Source organism: Bombus pascuorum, chromosome 5, assembly GCF_905332965.1.
Source record: "Bombus pascuorum chromosome 5, iyBomPasc1.1, whole genome shotgun sequence".
Classification (NCBI taxonomy): Eukaryota; Metazoa; Arthropoda; class Insecta; order Hymenoptera; family Apidae; genus Bombus; species Bombus pascuorum.
In genome coordinates, this window is record NC_083492.1 from 18,237,259 (window position 1) to 18,257,797 (window position 20,539).

Genomic DNA, 20,539 nt, shown 5'->3' on the forward strand with positions numbered 1-20,539 from the left:
TAATAATACACCAACTACTATTTTAAATAATAGTATTATTATTTGAAAAACGATATCAAGCTAAAAACTACTTGAATATAGTCTGGTCTTGATCATCCAAAATAGTTTTGGTGATCTAGACTGGACTAATACCCCCCCCGCGGGGGCACCGGGGGACATCGTGGGACATCGTGGGACAACGTGGGATGCGTGCGTTTTAGTCGTAATTAATCATAAGATAGATACCTATGTTAGGTGCATTGTAAGCTCATTCCGTACAAAGATACATATCCATCTTGAAACGAAAAATATAAATCTCGTCGCTCTTGATTAACATCGTTTGATTAACACCCCCCCCCCCCCACCTTATCAAGTTATATAAGGAACACGCAAGTCGCCCGCGAGCTCTTTCCTGCTTGAACTCCCGAAGAGTGAACGTCGAAGAAGAATTTGAATATAAGGTAAATAAAAAAAAAGCCAAACAATAACATTGCAACTAGTGAGTTATAACGTCTATGCTATTAATTTACAACACTTAAATAATTAATTTATAACATTTATGCCATTAATTTATAGCATTTAAGCCATTAATTTATAACATTTAAGCAATTAATTTATAACATTTAAGCTATTAATTTATAACATTTAAGCTATTAATTTACAACATTTAAACTGTTATTTTATACAGGTAAGCCATGAATTTCTAACACTTAAGCCATTAATCTAAAACAATTACTCTATTAATTCTTAACTATTATACGAATAATTTATAACCATATCCTCCCATTAATTCAAAGTAATTATGCTCTTAATTTATAACAGTTGTACCATTAATTGGAAGCAACTCTATATTCATTGATTTAAATGAATACCATCAATTCGTTGTGAGAAAATTAATGATTTATTTCGTTTTATTTAATATTTACGAAATCTTTCAAGTCCCCGAAGTGCTATTTTATTTCTATACAGCATTATTTTTTAATTTTAAATATAGTATTTAATTTCTCATTTCACTATTTCATATAAAAACAATGGTAACGCAGAGTGTACCTATTGAGTGTCTATGGATGGTATGTAATTTTCCATGTCTGCTCGAAACCAAGGAAACAGTCCCGTATTCGTGGAACGAAGGAAGCAAGTGCAATTTAATCGAAGGCAGCGACAACTCACCATTCACCCATTCGCACTACAATTGTTATCTTGCATGGTTTCGTTTCTTCGATGATATGTTCAATAATCAAGTATGATTCTGCAGATCCACGTACTACAGCTATTCTAATTAATAAATTTCAATACACGCTACTTCTTTGTTATAAAATAATTTTACATCTCTGCTTTCAATGCTTAAAAACTGTTTATGTAAATGGGACCCGAGCGTAGTTACCTCCTCGTGGTGGGTCCCGGTAATTGGTATCGTTTTCCAAATAATAATACACCAACTACTATCTTAAATATTAGTATTATTATTTGAAAAACGATATCAAGCTAAAAACTACTTGAATATAGTCTGGTCTTGATCATCCAAAATAGTTTTGGTGATCTAGACTGGACTAATACCCCCCCGCGGGGGCACCGGGGGACATCGTGGGACATCGTGGGACAACGTGGGACATCGAGGGACACCATGGGACATCGTGATGCGTGCGTTTTAGCCTTAATTAATCATAAGATAGATACCTATGTTATGTGCATTGTAAACTCATTCCGTACAAAGATACTTATCCATCTTGGAACGAAAAATATAAATCTCGTCTCTCTTGATCCCCTCGCTTACCACATTGGAAAAATTGTTCCCGCGATTTATCGGTTCGCGATCGCTCAGTTCTTTCAAACTGCGGCGTGGCGTACTCGCTCGAGCGTATCCCGGGTACGTGCGGGTCAACGTGCACTGGACAACTCTTTGGATTCATAGCTTGAACAATCACACCTTTTGTCTCGACGACTGCTCGTTGTTTGCCTCGAATCGTTGGCGTTGTCATCACGCTGGTGATACTTGTAAATCTGTTGACGATCGAATCGTGGGTCCACAATGCTGTCCGCTTGGTACTTGGGTACTTGAACAGGAACCTGCATTTCACCTCCTCCGTAATTCTGATCGAACCCGTGGGGGTGGACCCCACTGTGCTGTTAGGGCCTTGCCTTTGTAATACGGTTCAGCGTTCCCTTCCCGAGTTCATCATGTTCCGTTGGAGTGTGTTAAATCGCAGGCCCATTTGCTGGTCACTGGTATCCTCGTTAAGTGCCATCGACCGTGATCACGCTGGTGATACCTGTAAATCTGTTGACGATTGAATCGCGGATCCGCAATGCTGTCCGATTGGTACTTCGGTACTTGAACAGGGATCTGCATTTCACGTCCTCCGTAATTTTGATCGAACCCGTGGGGGTGGACCCCACTGTGCTGTTGGGGCCTTGCCTTTGTAATACGGTTCAGCGGTCCCTCCCCGAGTTCATCATGTTCCGTTGGAGTGTGTTAAATCGCATGCCCATTTGCTTGTCACTGGTATCATCGTTAAGTGCCATCGACCGTGATCACGCTGGTGATACCTGTAAATCTGTTGACGATTGAATAGCGGGTCCGCAATGCTGTCCGATTGGTATTTCGGTACTTGAACAGGGATCTGCATTTCACGTCCTTCGTAATTCTGATCGAACCCATGGGGGTTGTCCCCACTGTGCTGTTAGGGCCTTGCCTCTGCAATACTGTTCAGCGGTCCCTTCCCGAGTTCAACATGTTCCGTTGGAGTGTGTTAAATCGCAGGCCCATTTGCTGGTCACTGGTATCATCGGTAAGTGCCATCGACCGTGATAAGATCCAAACGACGTGACAGGAATCGGGCGAAGGTCAATGCTTCGGTTAATCTGAACCTTAGGGTTATCTGGTGCACGGGGGTACGTCGCGTAGGTTTGTTAGTTCTTTCGAGAGATCGCATTTTCTTTCATAGTCTGATTGTTGGATCTTCTGTTCCATACTAGCCTCATTTCTTTTCTTTCGTACCAAGATAGACAAATGTATCTTTGATACGGAATGTTGCCTATAGGGTTGCGAATTATTGTATGATGTTTCTACTGATCGATGTAATCGTTGTGTGTGAGATACATGTTGCGTTGTGTGGGAGATAGATATTGCGTCGTGTAAACTTTGTTTTACGTTTGTAGAGATTCGTGTAACCGCTGCGTTGGAGATATATGTTTCGCAGTTAGGCTACGAAACAGCTATCTCTTTACGCAGGCCCATGATCACGTAGAGTCAGAACTCGACATTCCTGCCAACAGGTTGAACGTCGAGACCGATGCATAATGTTAATCTGGACTGGACTGCACCGTCGGACACCGTGGGACATCGTTGGACAACGTGGGACAACGTGGGACAACGTGGGACAACGTGGGACAACGTGGGACAACGTGGGACAACGTGGGACAACGTGGGACAACGTGGGACAACGTGGGACAACGTGGGACAACGTGGGACAACGTGGGACAACGTGGGACAACGTGGGACAACGTGGGACCACGTGGGACAACGTGGGACAACGTGGGATATGTCTTGACTCTCAAATCCATTCTGAGTCCATTCTGTACAATGATACTTATCTGACTTGGAATGAAATATAAAAATCGATTCTTCTTTGCCACTGAGTCTTGCGATTATTTTGTGCACGGGAGTGCGTCGCGTGAATCCATTGATCCTTTCAAAAGATCGCGAACGAACGAGTTCGCGCCGCGATTTGTCTTTCATTGTCTCTTTGTCCGAGCTTCTTTTTATTTTTTCATTTTTAAGGGAAGATTATTGTAGTGATGTTGGAGAATATTAAACAGTTTAGTACAATGACTCGAATGTTTCTTTCGCAAGACGCGAAATTATATATGCTGTGTCAATAGCTTCGATTAAATAAATTATTGTTCTATTTCCGATTTATGAAATCATTCTCTTATTTCAAATGAATTTTTAACGAATTGTCTTATTGTTTTAAATTGAGTTATATCTCAATAAATCACTTATGAAATTCAATTTCTTTTGTTGTATTATGTGAATTTGCTACTGCTAACGTCATAAACTTGCAACTTGGTAACAGTTAGATTTAAATACTTCGAAACAAGATTTCGCGTGCGTTTGTCAAGTATTCCTTAAGTATATTTAGTGGCGAACTTTTGAATTCTTACAAATATTTTCCAATATTTATAACTCGCGAGTATAATGTATTAGTGGAATGTATATTTCGTGTTCTAATAACGAAAATTCACAGTATATATTCTAATTGCGAACAGTATAATTCTTGCAAATGACTGTAATGCATTCACGGTATTCGTAAGCATTTGTTCCCTATCAAGAAATATCTCACAATTTTCAACTTACATTTTCATACTTGTTCCAATTTCTTAATAATAATTTTTAAGTATAAAGAAATAGCAGTATTTTCTAAATAAACGTTCGATAGGAAAAAGAAGAAAATTGTCGAAACGACGTTTCGCTTCTTTTCCACCCCCCCATCCCCGCCCCTAAACTGCTTTATTTTCAGGGAATATTTGTGACCGCGCGCAATGCGGTTGTAGAGTCAGTGTTTGCTACGTAATAGCTTCTTTTCAATATTTTAAAATCACGATAGTCTTGATCAAATTCGATCGAATAATCATACGCGAAAATAATAAAATTTTATCAATCAAATTTGTACGCGATTAGAGTTCTTGTTCGCCGATCATAATTTAAGCGGTCGCGGTAACGTAGTCTTTTATTTTCCTTTCTTTATATATTTATTCTTTTGAATATTCGTTTCCGGTATTAGAGTCAGTGTCTCCCTCAAGAGGATAAAGCCTCTCCAGGAGCTCAAGAATGTAAGTAGTTTTATATATTGTATTTCAATTTGTTCTATTTAGTATATTTTGTTTGAAATACTGTTAATTGTAAAATAAAAATGATTGATAATTCAAAAAGCTGTAAATGTCCTTTTTAATTGAAATAAAGTCTTAAAGTCTTAGCATTAAAGTACAATAAAACTGTCTGATACGTATAAAAAAATCACTGAATATTTTGTTCTCAAACTTTTATATTAGAGTTCCAATTTACATACTTATTAGAGTATATTCTTAATTATTGGTAAAGTTTCGAGTTTGTTATTATGTATTAACGATATTAATGATATCTTATGTTTGGTTATAGACATACCACTGCTTCAACTTCTTTACCTTCTTTGGGAATCTTCTAACAGTGGCTCAAAAGCCAGGAATGTAAGTATCTTTACATGTCGTATTTCAATTATGTCTATTCTATATATTTTTTTTGATCACTATTAATTAAGAAATACAATTTGATTGAAAATTTGGCAGATTAAAATCTTCTGGGGTAATTCTTTCATTAAAATAAAATAAGTGTTGAAGTCTTAATACCGAATTATGAAACAAATGACTAACGTATTTCAGAAATCATTAGATTCTTAATTTCTAGATTTTTTACTTTCATATTAGAGTTTCAGTTTTTATACTTACCAAAGTTTATTAGTATTTCAATCTTTATTATCACTAAAGTTACTACAGTTAATAAACTTTCATTTTTCATTATCTCCAACTTTTAAAATAATCAGCAATCACTCATCGTGTTTTGTTCTGTAGCAGATTCTTCGCAACCTCCATTTCCACCACTGGACCCTACGCAGTTCCTGATGATATTCGTCCTCTGTTTCTCCGCTTCGAACGGTGAGTCGCATGCGTTTCTGTTCTTCCGGTCACTCAATCATGTCGTAGGACGAAAGGTCCGAATCGGCACGAGTGACTGGTTGTATTACGTAGAATTTTTTGCGAGCATAGTGACCGCGGGTATTCTTCATACCCGTGAGTAGTAACACTCCTTTTTCAAATTTATTAGTTTAGGATAGGTCTTCTTGCACATCGCGATTATAATAATTAGTTTTTCAATAATTAGGTTCAACATATGCACTTGAAAATATATTCGTGTTACTTATAAATACGCATGTTAATATTCCGTATGAATATTTGCAAATGGCAAATATCTACACGAATATACCTGTATGACATAAATATACTTGATTTTTAGCTATGAATCGATCGTGACAATATTAAGTCACGTTCGTTTATTTCACTTTGGCTAGAATGAGTTAAAATTCATTTTTTCCGTACAAGAATGTGTAATATTTTACGTGCAAGAAGGCACTTCGCGACAGGCAGATTTTTGAATCAAAGCAATAATTTTGAACACTGCTTCTGCACTTTCGAATATATGCTTTGATAAAAAGATCGCCTGAGATTATTTCTTTTTTAATAATATATTTAGAGTTAATAATTCCATTTGATCGAGCCTCAATCCTTTTCAATTAACGCTACCTTTTTTGCAATATTAAAATTTTGCTCTAATTTGTTAAATTAATAAAGTAGAGTTACTTAGTTACTATTAAATTAATAAAGTAGATTTAATCAGAAACGAAGTAGTAAAATATAAAATCAAAGAACGTTAGTCCGTTAAATAAAAATTACACAAACTAATCATCTTTTTAGATCAGGATTTTCAGGTTTAACCCCTTCCGTGCCCATTGTCAGGATCTCATTCACGTGCCCAGGTGCTACTTGAATGGGAGAAAAACATTGGGCACGATGATCTAGACTTAAGTAATGTAATAATTTCTCAGCGACTGACGAAGCGTTAGTGTATCGTGCACGACGTATTTTCCATATTATGTATGTGTGTTGTTAGGCCGTGGAATTGCGTCGTTTTCTTCTCATTCGTTACAATCTCAAATACTAAAAATGTCGAGACATATATCGATTCAATTTACGTCTCGATACAATCATAATTTCTGATAATATCATCCACGCGATTAACTGCAACCACGCTTTTAATATTGCCATAAATTACAATTATAATTCCAAGTTTACTTACATTTATTTTAACGATATCATTTCCTCAGACGTGTTTATCACGTTTTACGCAATGGTCACTAGCCTTCGTCAGTCGATTTCAGGAAAACGGTACGTACCTTAGAGTATGCATGTTGTGTTAAGCTCGGGTGTCGGAGGCGTCCCGGGACGTCCTCTCTAGTGTAGGACCTTTGCACCCGGGCGTTTGTGTGAGAACCGTGGAGCGGGTGTGTTGGTGTGCCTGTTTTGCCATTTTTTAAATATAGCGCTAGGTAGGATAGGTAGTATACTTTCTGGTATGTCTGTTAATTATAAGTAGGTAGGGCCGGGCAGGTTGGCACAGTCTCTGGTCGGGTAGGCACGTTTTCGTGTGACCAACCTGTTTCTGGAAATTTATTTGAAAAATCGACGGTGAAATTGGCACGAGTAGAGCATGCTCTCGTCTCTGGTTTTGCCTTTCGATTTTTCGAATTTCGCGGTCGCGGTCGCGAGTGGGCTCGAAACGAACGTTTATCGCTCGAGCACGCACGTGCGAGTGAGCAACAATCACCGCTGTGATCGTTGGTCAGTCCATATGCACTTCAATCAGCTTCCGCGGTTTATATTTTTATTTTCAAATTTTTTTTTTGTTTGCGATTTAGAAGTCTCGAGCTTAGATTTAAGTTTCAGCGGGCATTGCGCCCGAAGAAAGAAGAGGCTATAAGCCGAAGAGGCCCGGCAAACTGCCACTCAAGAGGGCAACTACTAATGGCTCCCCATCCTCTGGGTCATCCAGAGCATGGGAAGTCATTATTGTTACTACTTTGTCACTATGCTCGCTTTTAGTATTTTTAGTCGTAGTAGTAGTTTTTGTTTTTTTGACCGATGTATATATCGGTCCATCGTCCTATTGGGCAAATCGCGATTTCTCTTATTAGTGTCGCGACAGATTAATTACGGGTTGTATTAGAGTAGCGAAATAACATCGCGGCTTTTTATTAGTGTCGCGAGAGAATGATTACGGTTTGAATTAGAGTTGCGATAAAATGATAATCGCGTTTGTTTTAGAGTTGCGAATTACGATATCGCGATTGCCTTTTGCAATTTTTATTGTGAATTTTTAGAATTTCCTATAGAACTATACGTATCAGAATTTATCCTGTTTTCTATTGTTTAGAATGAGATTATAAAATGTTATTTTTCAATTATTTTTATAGTATTGCAAGTAGCAATACCAGAATATTTTTCATATTTTAAGTAGTAATTTTCATTAAATTCAGTTTAAAAGTTAGCGTTGCGATATTGTTTCATCGCGAATTCTACTAATTTTTCCTGTTAGCGTTGCGATAACGAATGATCGCGTTTTCTTAAGTAGAGTTGCGTTTATAAAATGCCCAAACCCTCCGACTGCATTTGTCGGACACTTTTCCTGGATCACACGATACAGCTGCAAGAGCTGTACAAGTGTGATCGTTCATCGGCAACCTCCTAAATGGTTGCACTGCGATATGTCAGCCCTCCACTCGTGATTTTTCTTATTAGTGTTGCGATAAATTAATTGCGGGTTGTATTAGAGTTGCGAAATAACATCGCGGCTTTGCATTAGTGTGGCGAGAATATGATTACGGTTTGAATTAGAGTTGCGATAAAATGATAATCGCGTTTGCTTTAGAGTTGCGAATTACGATATCGCGATTGCCTTTTGCAAATTTTAGAATTTTTCCTGTTTTCTATTGTTTAAAATTAGATTATAAAAGTGTTCACTTTATTTTATAGTATTGCAAGTAGCAATACCAGAATATTTAAAAAAGCTTTTTCATATATTAAATAATTATTTTCATTAAATTCACTTTAAGAGTTAGCGTTGCGATATTGTTCCATCGCGAGTTCTACTTATTTTTCCCTTTAGCGTTGCGACAACGAATGAACGCGTTTTGTTAAGTAGAGTTGCGTTTACAAAATACCCAAACCCTCCGACTGCATTTGTCGGACACTGTTCCTGGATCACACGTACAGCTGCAAGAGCTGTGCAAGTGTGATCGTTCATCGGCAACCTCCAAAATGGTTGCAGTACGATCCCTCGCTATTAGTGTTGCGTATTGTTTAAATACGAGTGCGTAGATTTAAATTTATTAGCGTTGCGTCTCAAGTTTCGGGAATTTTCAGACTTTTCTTTTTTTTATTTTAATGATAGATTAATTGATATTGCAGTTTTACAAAGCACTCTTCGCGTTTGATTTTGAGAATTTTCTGCTTCATAAATATTAGTAGTAAATTAGCGTTGCGAAACAAGAACATTCAGTTCCACTCTCAGCGTGTTGATCGGGTTTATATAGAGTGGAAGACGATCGAATCCTTGTAGCCCTTCTGGCTACTGCTTTGTTTTTTTTTCAGCGCCCCTTATTAGTACGTTTATTACTGAAAATACTGCTAAAAGACTTATTTCTGTATTAGTGTTAACGTTACCATGACTGTTAAAATATAGTACTTTATTACGAATGTAATATATATATACATGTATGAAATTGTGAACGATTTCAACACGTAACAAAGTATTATAATGAAATATCTTAATATTGCTACGAAGGCTTGAAATATTTTAAAAAATTTAATTCATTGCTATTAGAATTAATGCTGATGATTGTTCGTTCTTAGAACCATAGCTGTTAGAATCCTTCGGCCGCGATATTTTCTATCTTTTCACAGTAACATAAGAGTAACAGTATTTTTATAAATATTCGAATTTCATTTGCATGAAACAAGAGTTCATTCGCGATTATCGTCACGTTTGTAGCAAAAATTCTGCAAAATATGATTTATGCGCATATCTTTCGGTTCACTATGTTGCAAGTCACTATGTTGTTGTAGGAAATAACAGATACCGTTGAAAGTTAAAAGACAAAACAAGTGATTTTATAATAATCGGATTTTCTCTCAACTTAGTTATTGCATATGACATTTTCAAGTTTTAATTCAGTTTAAATTCAATTACTTAAAATTCTTGTTCTCGACGTAACCCTACTTTCGTTTAAAAAGATATAAATGATTCTCTATATTTGCTAAAATTTAATCAATAGTAATTTGATCTATAATTGACCATTATTAGTAGTTTATTTTTCATATATAAAATGTTCTCGTTTTAAAGATGCCTGTTTCTTTTATATGTATCAAATTCAGTAAATGAGTTTGTTTCAGATTTATTAATTTACAGAAAATACATTTCAGTTACATATTTCAACGTTTTATAGCATATTAAATATATATGCTAGAGGCCCAAATGATTTTTCTTTCATAGTCTGATTGTTCTTGATATCACATTATTAAGAGAAGTATATTACGGCATCGTCACAATTTATAACTTTCGATATCTTCAAAAGTTTAGCACAACGAGTTGTATGTCCATTTTGCAAGATTCTAAATTGTATATGCAATATCGGTGTTTTCATTTTCCTTTTCTCGATCCAAGTTAGACGAATGTATCTTTGTTACCGAATGCTGCCAGTATGGTTGCGAATTATTGTACAATATTTGTACTGATCGATATAATAACTTTTGCAGATTAATCAATTGATTAATTTTTGGGGAACGATTACATCGATCAGCAAAAACATTGTACAATAAATCGATACCAAGCTAAGAACTACGCTAATACAGTGCAGTTTGGATCACCAAAAGCTACGAAGAGAATATTGGGTAATCTAATCTGGACTGCGCCGTGGGACACCGTCAGACACCGTAGGACACCGCTGGACAACGGTGGACAACGCTGGACAACGCTGGACAGCGGTGGACAACGCTGGACAACGTCGGTCCAGTGTGGGTCACCAAAAGCCGCGAAAAGAATTTTGGATGATCTAGACTAGACTGCAACGTGGGACAACGTGGGACGACGTGGGACGAAGTGGGACGACGTGGGACAACGTGGGATAACGTGGGACGACGTGGGACGACGTGGGACGACGTGGGACGACGTGGGACGACGTGGGACGACGTGGGATGCGTGCGTTTTAGTCTTAATTAATCATAAGATAGATACCTATGTTATGTGCATTGTAAACTCATTCCGTACAAAGATACTTATCCATCTTGGAATGAAAAACGTAAATCTCGTCTGTCTTGATCCCCACGCTTACCACATTGGAAAAATTGTTCCCGCGATTTATCGGTTCGCGATCGCTCAGTTCTTTCAAACTGCGGCGTGGCGTATTCGCTCGCGCGTATCCCGGGTACGTGCGGGTCAACGTGCACTGGACAACTCTTTGGATTCATAGGTCGCCCAAGGACACCTCTTGTCTTGGTGACTACTCGACGACTGCTCGTCGTTTGCCTCGAATCGCGGGCGTTGTCATGACGCTGGTGATACCTGTAAATCTGTTGACGATCGAGTCGCAGGTCCGCAATCCTGTCCGATTGGTACTTCGGTACTTGGACAGGGACCTGCATTTCACGTCCTCCGTAATTCTGATCGAACCCGTGGGGGTGGACCCCACTGTTCAGTTGGGGCCTAGCCTTCGTAATCCTGTTCAGCGGTCCCTCCCCGAGTTCAACATGTTCAGTTGGAGTGTGTTAAATCGCAGGCCCATTTGCTGGACACTGGTATCATCGGCAAGTGCCATCGACCGTGATAAGATAAAAACGACGTGACAGGAATCGGGCGAAGGTCAATGCTTGGGTTCGGCTGAACCTTAGGGTTATCTGGTGCACGGGGGTACGTCGCGTAGGTTTGTTAGTTCTTTCGAGAGATCGCGTTTTCTTGCATAGTCTGATTGTTGGAGCTCCTTTTTCATGGTAGCCTTATTTCTTTTCTTTCGTTCCAAGTTAGACAAATGTATCTTTGATACGGAATGTTGCCGATAGGGTTGCGAATTATTGTACGATGTTTGTACCGATCGATGTAATCTTTGTGTGTGAGATACATGTTGCGTTGTGTGGGAGATAGATATTGCGTCGTGTAAGCTTTGTTTTACGTTTGTAAAGATTCGTGTAACCGCTGCGTTGGAGATATATGTTTCGCAGTTAGGCTACGAAACAGCTATCTCTTTACGCAGGCCCATGATCACGTAGAGTCAGAACTCGACATTCCTGCCAACAGGTTGAACGTCGAGACCGATGCATAATGTGAAATAAATCATGGGCGGGTCTCGTGCGTAGTCACCTCCACGTGGTGAGACCTGGTAATTGGCATCGTTTTCCAAAAATTAATCAGTTGATTAAACTTTGCAAAACGATACCAAGCTGAGAACTACGCACCAGTCCAGTTTGGGTCACCAAAAGCCGCGAAAAGAATTTTGGATGATCTAGACTGGACTGCACCGTGGGACAACGTGGGACGTCGTTGGACGACGTGGGACAACGTGGGACAACGTGGGATGCGTGCGTTTTAGTCGTAATTAATCATAAGATAGATACCTATGTTAGGTGCATTGTAAGCTCATTCCGTACAAAGATACATATCCATCTTGAAACGAAAAATATAAATCTCGTCGCTCTTGATTAACATCGTTTGATTAACATCCCCCCCCCCCACCTTATCAAGTTATATAAGGAACACGCAAGTCGCGCGCGAGCTCTTTCCTGCTTGAACTCCCGAAGAGTGAACGTCGAAGAAGAATTTGAATATAAGGTAAATAAAAAAAAAGCCAAACAATAACATTGCAACTAGTGAGTTATAACGTCTATGCTATTAATTTACAACATTTAAATAATTAATTTATAACATTTATTCCATTAATTTATAGCATTTAAGCCATTAATTTATAACATTTAAGCTATTAATTTACAACATTTAAACTGTTATTTTATACAGGTAAGCCATGAATTTCTAACATTTAAGCCATTAATCTAAAACAATTACTCCATTAATTCTTAACTATTATACCAATAATTTATAACCATATCCTCCCATTAATTCAAACTAATGATGCTCTTAATTTATAACAGTTGTACCATTAATTGGAAGCAACTCTATATTCATTGATTTAAATGAATACCATCAATCCGTTGTGAGGAAATTAATGATTTATTTCGTTTTATTTAATATTTACGAAATCTTTCAAGTCCCTGAAGTGCTATTTTATTTCTATACAGCATTATTTTTTAATTTTAAATATATAATTTAATTTCTCATTTCACTATTTCATATAAAAACAATGGTAACGCAGAGTGTACCTATTGTGTGTTTATGGATGGGATGTAATTTTCCATGTCTGCTCGAAACCAAGGAAACAGTCCCGTATTCGTGGAACGAAGGAAGCAAGTGCAATTTAATCGAAGGCAGCGACAACTCACCATTCACCCATTCGCACTACAATTGTTATCTTGCATGGTTTCGTTTCTTCGATGATATGTTCAATAATCAAGTATGATTCTGCAGATCCACGTACTACAGCTATTCTAATTAATAAATTTCAATACACGCTACTTCTTTGTTATAAAATAATTTTACATCTCTACTACCAATGCTTAAAAACTGTTTATGTAAATGGGACCCGAGCGTAGTTACCTCCTCGTGGTGGGTCCCGGTAATTGGTATCGTTTTCCAAATAATAATACACCAACTACTATCTTAAATACTAGTATTATTATTTGAAAAACGATATCAAGCTAAAAACTACTTGAATATAGTCTGGTCTTGATCATCCAAAATAGTTTTGGTGATCTAGACTGGACTAATACCCCCCCGCGGGGGCACCGGGGGACAACGTGGGACATCGTGGGACAACGAGGGACAACGTGGGATGCGTGCGTTTTAGCCTTAATTAATCATAAGATAGATACCTATGTTATGTGCATTGTAAACTCATTCCGTACAAAGATACTTATCCATCTTGGAATGAAAAACATAAATCTCGTCTGTCTTGATCCCCTCGCTTACCACATTGGAAAAATTGTTCCCGCGATTTATCGGTTCGCGATCGCTCAGTTCTTTCAAACTGCGGCGTGGCGTACTCGCTCGCGCGTATCCCGGGTACGTGCGGGTCAACGTGCACTGGACAACTCTTTGGATTCATAGGTCGCCCAAGGACACCTCTTGTCTTGGTGACTACTCGACGACTGCTCGTCGTTTGCCTCGAATCGCGGGCGTTGTCATGACGCTGGTGATACCTGTAAATCTGTTGACGATCGAGTCGCAGGTCCGCAATCCTGTCCGATTGGTACTTCGGTACTTGGACAGGGACCTGCATTTCACGTCCTCCGTAATTCTGATCGAACCCGTGGGGGTGGACCCCACTGTTCAGTTGGGGCCTAGCCTTCGTAATCCTGTTCAGCGGTCCCTCCCCGAGTTCAACATGTTCAGTTGGAGTGTGTTAAATCGCAGGCCCATTTGCTGGACACTGGTATCATCGGCAAGTGCCATCGACCGTGATAAGATAAAAACGACGTGACAGGAATCGGGCGAAGGTCAATGCTTGGGTTCGGCTGAACCTTAGGGTTATCTGGTGCACGGGGGTACGTCGCGTAGGTTTGTTAGTTCTTTCGAGAGATCGCGTTTTCTTGCATAGTCTGATTGTTGGAGCTCCTTTTTCATGGTAGCCTTATTTCTTTTCTTTCGTTCCAAGTTAGACAAATGTATCTTTGATACGGAATGTTGCCGATAGGGTTGCGAATTATTGTACGATGTTTGTACCGATCGATGTAATCTTTGTGTGTGAGATACATGTTGCGTTGTGTGGGAGATAGATATTGCGTCGTGTAAGCTTTGTTTTACGTTTGTAAAGATTCGTGTAACCGCTGCGTTGGAGATATATGTTTCGCAGTTAGGCTACGAAACAGCTATCTCTTTACGCAGGCCCATGATCACGTAGAGTCAGAACTCGACATTCCTGCCAACAGGTTGAACGTCGAGACCGATGCATAATGTGAAATAAATCATGGGCGGGTCTCGTGCGTAGTCACCTCCACGTGGTGAGACCTGGTAATTGGCATCGTTTTCCAAAAATTAATCAGTTGATTAAACTTTGCAAAACGATACCAAGCTGAGAACTACGCACCAGTCCAGTTTGGGTCACCAAAAGCCGCGAAAAGAATTTTGGATGATCTAGACTGGACTGCACCGTGGGACAACGTGGGACGTCGTTGGACGACGTGGGACAACGTGGGACAACGTGGGATGCGTGCGTTTTAGTCGTAATTAATCATAAGATAGATACCTATGTTAGGTGCATTGTAAGCTCATTCCGTACAAAGATACATATCCATCTTGAAACGAAAAATATAAATCTCGTCGCTCTTGATTAACATCGTTTGATTAACATCCCCCCCCCCCCACCTTATCAAGTTATATAAGGAACACGCAAGTCGCGCGCGAGCTCTTTCCTGCTTGAACTCCCGAAGAGTGAACGTCGAAGAAGAATTTGAATATAAGGTAAATAAAAAAAAAGCCAAACAATAACATTGCAACTAGTGAGTTATAACGTCTATGCTATTAATTTACAACATTTAAATAATTAATTTATAACATTTATTCCATTAATTTATAGCATTTAAGCCATTAATTTATAACATTTAAGCTATTAATTTACAACATTTAAACTGTTATTTTATACAGGTAAGCCATGAATTTCTAACATTTAAGCCATTAATCTAAAACAATTACTCCATTAATTCTTAACTATTATACCAATAATTTATAACCATATCCTCCCATTAATTCAAACTAATGATGCTCTTAATTTATAACAGTTGTACCATTAATTGGAAGCAACTCTATATTCATTGATTTAAATGAATACCATCAATCCGTTGTGAGGAAATTAATGATTTATTTCGTTTTATTTAATATTTACGAAATCTTTCAAGTCCCTGAAGTGCTATTTTATTTCTATACAGCATTATTTTTTAATTTTAAATATATAATTTAATTTCTCATTTCACTATTTCATATAAAAACAATGGTAACGCAGAGTGTACCTATTGTGTGTTTATGGATGGGATGTAATTTTCCATGTCTGCTCGAAACCAAGGAAACAGTCCCGTATTCGTGGAACGAAGGAAGCAAGTGCAATTTAATCGAAGGCAGCGACAACTCACCATTCACCCATTCGCACTACAATTGTTATCTTGCATGGTTTCGTTTCTTCGATGATATGTTCAATAATCAAGTATGATTCTGCAGATCCACGTACTACAGCTATTCTAATTAATAAATTTCAATACACGCTACTTCTTTGTTATAAAATAATTTTACATCTCTACTACCAATGCTTAAAAACTGTTTATGTAAATGGGACCCGAGCGTAGTTACCTCCTCGTGGTGGGTCCCGGTAATTGGTATCGTTTTCCAAATAATAATACACCAACTACTATCTTAAATACTAGTATTATTATTTGAAAAACGATATCAAGCTAAAAACTACTTGAATATAGTCTGGTCTTGATCATCCAAAATAGTTTTGGTGATCTAGACTGGACTAATACCCCCCCGCGGGGGCACCGGGGGACAACGTGGGACATCGTGGGACAACGAGGGACAACGTGGGATGCGTGCGTTTTAGCCTTAATTAATCATAAGATAGATACCTATGTTATGTGCATTGTAAACTCATTCCGTACAAAGATACTTATCCATCTTGGAATGAAAAACATAAATCACGTCTGTCTTGATCCCCTCGCTTACCACATTGGAAAAATTGTTCCCGCGATTTATCGGTTCGCGATCGCTCAGTTCTTTCAAACTGCGGCGTGGCGTACTCGCTCGCGCGTATCCCGGGTACGTGCGGGTCAACGTGCACTGGACAACTCTTTGGATTCATAGGTCGCCCAAGGACACCTCTTGTCTTGGTGACTACTCGACGACTGCTCGTCGTTTGCCTCGAATCGCGGGCGTTGTCATGACGCTGGTGATACCTGTAAATCTGTTGACGATCGAGTCGCAGGTCCGCAATCCTGTCCGATTGGTACTTCGGTACTTGGACAGGGACCTGCATTTCACGTCCTCCGTAATTCTGATCGAACCCGTGGGGGTGGACCCCACTGTTCAGTTGGGGCCTAGCCTTCGTAATCCTGTTCAGCGGTCCCTCCCCGAGTTCAACATGTTCAGTTGGAGTGTGTTAAATCGCAGGCCCATTTGCTGGACACTGGTATCATCGGCAAGTGCCATCGACCGTGATAAGATAAAAACGACGTGACAGGAATCGGGCGAAGGTCAATGCTTGGGTTCGGCTGAACCTTAGGGTTATCTGGTGCACGGGGGTACGTCGCGTAGGTTTGTTAGTTCTTTCGAGAGATCGCGTTTTCTTGCATAGTCTGATTGTTGGAGCTCCTTTTTCATGGTAGCCTTATTTCTTTTCTTTCGTTCCAAGTTAGACAAATGTATCTTTGATACGGAATGTTGCCGATAGGGTTGCGAATTATTGTACGATGTTTGTACCGATCGATGTAATCTTTGTGTGTGAGATACATGTTGCGTTGTGTGGGAGATAGATATTGCGTCGTGTAAGCTTTGTTTTACGTTTGTAAAGATTCGTGTAACCGCTGCGTTGGAGATATATGTTTCGCAGTTAGGCTACGAAACAGCTATCTCTTTACGCAGGCCCATGATCACGTAGAGTCAGAACTCGACATTCCTGCCAACAGGTTGAACGTCGAGACCGATGCATAATGTGAAATAAATCATGGGCGGGTCTCGTGCGTAGTCACCTCCACGTGGTGAGACCTGGTAATTGGCATCGTTTTCCAAAAATTAATCAGTTGATTAAACTTTGCAAAACGATACCAAGCTGAGAACTACGCACCAGTCCAGTTTGGGTCACCAAAAGCCGCGAAAAGAATTTTGGATGATCTAGACTGGACTGCACCGTGGGACAACGTGGGACGTCGTTGGACGACGTGGGACAACGTGGGACAACGTGGGATGCGTGCGTTTTAGTCGTAATTAATCATAAGATAGATACCTATGTTAGGTGCATTGTAAGCTCATTCCGTACAAAGATACATATCCATCTTGAAACGAAAAATATAAATCTCGTCGCTCTTGATTAACATCGTTTGATTAACATCCCCCCCCCCCCACCTTATCAAGTTATATAAGGAACACGCAAGTCGCGCGCGAGCTCTTTCCTGCTTGAACTCCCGAAGAGTGAACGTCGAAGAAGAATTTGAATATAAGGTAAATAAAAAAAAAGCCAAACAATAACATTGCAACTAGTGAGTTATAACGTCTATGCTATTAATTTACAACATTTAAATAATTAATTTATAACATTTATTCCATTAATTTATAGCATTTAAGCCATTAATTTATAACATTTAAGCTATTAATTTACAACATTTAAACTGTTATTTTATACAGGTAAGCCATGAATTTCTAACATTTAAGCCATTAATCTAAAACAATTACTCCATTAATTCTTAACTATTATACCAATAATTTATAACCATATCCTCCCATTAATTCAAACTAATGATGCTCTTAATTTATAACAGTTGTACCATTAATTGGAAGCAACTCTATATTCATTGATTTAAATGAATACCATCAATCCGTTGTGAGGAAATTAATGATTTATTTCGTTTTATTTAATATTTACGAAATCTTTCAAGTCCCTGAAGTGCTATTTTATTTCTATACAGCATTATTTTTTAATTTTAAATATATAATTTAATTTCTCATTTCACTATTTCATATAAAAACAATGGTAACGCAGAGTGTACCTATTGTGTGTTTATGGATGGGATGTAATTTTCCATGTCTGCTCGAAACCAAGGAAACAGTCCCGTATTCGTGGAACGAAGGAAGCAAGTGCAATTTAATCGAAGGCAGCGACAACTCACCATTCACCCATTCGCACTACAATTGTTATCTTGCATGGTTTCGTTTCTTCGATGATATGTTCAATAATCAAGTATGATTCTGCAGATCCACGTACTACAGCTATTCTAATTAATAAATTTCAATACACGCTACTTCTTTGTTATAAAATAATTTTACATCTCTACTACCAATGCTTAAAAACTGTTTATGTAAATGGGACCCGAGCGTAGTTACCTCCTCGTGGTGGGTCCCGGTAATTGGTATCGTTTTCCAAATAATAATACACCAACTACTATCTTAAATACTAGTATTATTATTTGAAAAACGATATCAAGCTAAAAACTACTTGAATATAGTCTGGTCTTGATCATCCAAAATAGTTTTGGTGATCTAGACTGGACTAATACCCCCCCGCGGGGGCACCGGGGGACAACGTGGGACATCGTGGGACAACGAGGGACAACGTGGGATGCGTGCGTTTTAGCCTTAATTAATCATAAGATAGATACCTATGTTATGTGCATTGTAAACTCATTCCGTACAAAGATACTTATCCATCTTGGAATGAAAAACATAAATCTCGTCTGTCTTGATCCCCTCGCTTACCACATTGGAAAAATTGTTCCCGCGATTTATCGGTTCGCGATCGCTCAGTTCTTTCAAACTGCGGCGTGGCGTACTCGCTCGCGCGTATCCCGGGTACGTGCGGGTCAACGTGCACTGGACAACTCTTTGGATTCATAGGTCGCCCAAGGACACCTCTTGTCTTGGTGACTACTCGACGACTGCTCGTCGTTTGCCTCGAATCGCGGGCGTTGTCATGACGCTGGTGATACCTGTAAATCTGTTGACGATCGAGTCGCAGGTCCGCAATCCTGTCCGATTGGTACTTCGGTACTTGGACAGGGACCTGCATTTCACGTCCTCCGTAATTCTGATCGAACCCGTGGGGGTGGACCCCACTGTTCAGTTGGGGCCTAGCCTTCGTAATCCTGTTCAGCGGTCCCTCCCCGAGTTCAACATGTTCAGTTGGAGTGTGTTAAATCGCAGGCCCATTTGCTGGACACTGGTATCATCGGCAAGTGCCATCGACCGTGATAAGATAAAAACGACGTGACAGGAATCGGGCGAAGGTCAATGCTTGGGTTCGGCTGAACCTTAGGGTTATCTGGTGCACGGGGGTACGTCGCGTAGGTTTGTTAGTTCTTGCGAGAGATCGCGTTTTCTTGCATAGTCTGATTGTTGGAGCTCCTTTTTCATGGTAGCCTTATTTCTTTTCTTTCGTTCCAAGTTAGACAAATGTATCTTTGATACGGAATGTTGCCGATAGGGTTGCGAATTATTGTACGATGTTTGTACCGATCGATGTAATCTTTGTGTGTGAGATACATGTTGCGTTGTGTGGGAGATAGATATTGCGTCGTGTAAGCTTTGTTTTACGTTTGTAAAGATTCGTGTAACCGCTGCGTTGGAGATATATGTTTCGCAGTTAGGCTACGAAACAGCTATCTCTTTACGCAGGCCCATGATCACGTAGAGTCAGAACTCGACATTCCTGCCAACAGGTTGAACGTCGAGACCGATGCATAATGTGAAATAAATCATGGGCGGGTCTCGTGCGTAGTCACCTCCACGTGGTGAGACCTGGTAATTGGCATCGTTTTCCAAAAATTAATCAGTTGATTAAACTTTGCAAAACGATACCAAGCTGAGAACTACGCACCAGTCCAGTTTGGGTCACCAAAAGCCGCGAAAAGAATTTTGGATGATCTAGACTGGACTGCACCGTGGGACAACGTGGGACGTCGTTGGACGACGTGGGACAACGTGGGACAACGTGGGATGCGTGCGTTTTAGTCGTAATTAATCGGGGAGCACGAGGCGGGTATGGGTTCTCAGTGCGTAGCATCATGCCCTGAGAAACCCCGATGTATCTGATGTTCACCTATAGTCGGGTGGCGG

General features: G+C 39.4%; 1 long non-coding RNA gene across 1 annotated transcript; it reads left to right on the plus strand.

Annotated features, from left to right (window-relative positions):
• The first annotated feature begins 10,612 nt into the window (after nt 1-10,612).
• Nucleotides 10,613-20,379, plus strand: LOC132907325 (uncharacterized). The gene is made up of 5 exons (XR_009658150.1): nt 10,613-10,726; nt 12,084-12,169; nt 14,825-14,910; nt 17,567-17,652; nt 20,309-20,379. It is a non-coding gene; the product is annotated as an uncharacterized LOC132907325 (long non-coding RNA).
• Nucleotides 20,380-20,539: the final 160 nt, after the last annotated feature.